Source organism: Gymnoscopelus braueri (genome assembly GCF_963280865.1).
Source record: "Gymnoscopelus braueri genome assembly, chromosome: 10".
Taxonomy (NCBI): domain Eukaryota; kingdom Metazoa; phylum Chordata; class Actinopteri; order Myctophiformes; family Myctophidae; genus Gymnoscopelus; species Gymnoscopelus braueri.
The window spans coordinates 53,912,123-53,914,747 of NC_137611.1; the positions used below are offsets into that span (position 1 = coordinate 53,912,123).

General features: G+C 45.8%; 1 pseudogene across 1 annotated transcript; it reads left to right on the plus strand.

Annotated features, from left to right (window-relative positions):
• The first annotated feature begins 547 nt into the window (after positions 1-547).
• LOC308093690 (cytidine monophosphate-N-acetylneuraminic acid hydroxylase-like) lies at positions 548-2,320 on the plus strand (annotated as a pseudogene). The gene has a single exon. The product of its transcript is annotated as a cytidine monophosphate-N-acetylneuraminic acid hydroxylase-like (transcript).
• The last annotated feature ends 305 nt before the right edge of the window (positions 2,321-2,625 follow it).

A 2,625-nucleotide genomic window follows, 5' to 3' on the forward strand; every position in this document is an offset into this window, starting at 1 on the left:
ATCCCTTCGGAAACCAGAAAATAGAAAATATCACTTATAGCACCTTTATATACATGTTTACTATTAGAGTTATTAGAGTTTCCATTATGAGTACTGTGTTCCAAGTATTTAATGAACCGTAACTGTTCCAGGTCTCATGAATTCATATTGTATATTAAAACGTTACAAAAACATCACATTCCAGTAGCTTCAGTGCAGTTATCAGTCAGATGTAAACCAGAATTCCTACAATTCACAACAGTGTGGAGTTTTAATTTATAGATCAAACCAAGTCCAATCTGAGATGAATGTTTAAACTGGGATTTGAATTAGATTATGTGTAGAGAGCTCAGTCTGAGCAACGTTTCAGATGCAAAAAAACTAGTGCCAAATCAGTCAGTTAATAGTTAAGTTTGTTTCTCTGGAGAACTAAAACAATAAAAGGAAATTAGTCTATCTTGATTTCCTTCCGTCTGGGCAAACAAGATATGGACATCAAGAGGGCCCCCGGAGAGACCATCCTCTCTAAAGTGGAGTGTAAAGTCTCGCATCATTTTGCTGGTCTGAAATGTCTGCCCAGGAACCAAAGGCACTGCTAACTCTGGACTCCGAGGCCGTTCGCTCACTAAAAGATGGAATCAATTTCAAGAAAAACCCAGAAGACGGTAAATGTTACATCTTTTACAAGAATGAGGACGAAATCCTGAAGGCATGCGAGAATCAGTGCAAACACCAAGGTGGGTTATTCATCAAAGACATCGAGGATGTGTTCGGCAGAACGGTGAAATGCACCAAACACAACTGGAAGCTGGATGTATCAACTATGCAATATGTCAACCCACCGGATAGTTTTAATCAAGACGAGCTTGAAATTGAAATGTTGAATGACGGAGGGCTTCAGCTATTGGAGCTGAGTACCCCAGACCCCTGGCTGGCGGACCCTCGCGCTGCCGTGGAACTGCAGCCAGGGGAAGTGACCGTCACCTACCTGACCCACGCATGCATGGAGCTGCAGCTCGGAAAGAGGAGGATCCTGTTCGATCCCTGGCTCGAGGGTCCTGCCTTTGCCAGAGGCTGTTGGATTCTGCACGAGCCTCCTGCAGACTCCTTTGACCGACTGTGCCGGGCAGACCTCATCTATGTCAGCCACATGCACTCGGACCACCTCAGTTACCCCACACTGAAGGTCTTGTCGTAGAGGAGGCCGGACGCGCCGATTTATGTTGGCGACACATCAAGGCCGGTCTTTTGGTACTTGGAGCAAAGCAAGGTTAAGCTGACAAACATCGACGTGGTTCCTTTTGGAATCTGGCAAAATGTCGACGAGCACCTGAGGTTCATGATCCTAATGGACGGCATCCATCCGGAAATGGACACCTGCATCATTGTCGAGTATAAAGGCCACATGATCGTGAACACGGTGGACTGCACCAGGCCCAACGGGGGGAGGCTGTCACACAACGTGGATTTGATGATGGGTGACTTTGCCGGGGGGGCCTCTGGGTTCCCCATGACCTTTCATGGAGGGAAATAGACTGAGGAGTGGAAGGCAGAGTTTATAAGAAATGAGCGGAAGAAGCTCCTGCTCTACAAATCTGGACTGATAAAATCCTTACAGCCTAAGATCTACTGCCCAATGGCTGGTTACTTTGTGGAGGCACATCCGTCCGACAGCTACATTAAGAAAACAAATGTTAAAAACACTGCAGAAGAGCTCAACAATCGTATTAATAAGAATACACCCGACATCAGAACATGGACCCCCAGGCCAGGTGCAGTGTTGGATCTTGCCCTTGCATTAAAAGACCCAGACCAGAGACTCAGTGGGTCAGTCACCAATCCACCTGACGCCACAAAGACCCACAAGGACAGTTGGGATTTTTACTTGTATCTGGACAAGCTGAAGAGGGCCATCGACTGTGAGATCTTCAAACATCACAGTTGGATCCAGTTGTATTACGACTGGGCAGGTTTCAAAGGCTACGACCTGGTTGCGTGGATGATCGAGACAGATGACGAGTTTGAGCCCGTACTCGGCGGCCATGAATACATGGTGGACTTCCTTGATCTGTCCTTCCCTGCTAAGAGGCCTCACAGGAAGCACTCGTATTTAGAGATCAGAAACAGGATTGGAGTGATCAGATCTGTGGTGCAGAACGGTCTTCTGTGGGACGACCTGTACATCGGCTTCCAGAACCGCATCAGCAGAGAGCCGGACGTCTACCACCACAAGTTCTGGAACCACTTCCAGACCAAGCTGCCTGTCAGCAGGCCAGACTGGACACAGTTCCTCCTGCAGATGTCTCCGGACCACAGACCTGAAACACCATGGCAAAATTAAAAGGAGGAGAGCTACTGTGTGTTGGCGTGATCTTACTTACTTTTATTCTGAGAAAATATAATCTGCTACTGGCAGAGGTGTGAAGTAACTAAGTACTCATTCACTCAAGTACTGTAGCCTACTTAAGTACAATTTTGAGGTAATTTTGCTTTACTGGATTATTTCAAATTTTCAATACTTTTACTTCTACTCCACTACATCTCAGAGGCAAATATTGTACTTTCATTCCGCTATAATTCTTTGAAAAATTTAGTTACTTGTTACTTTATAAAACATACATTAACAACTTCAGCCATGGCTATTTG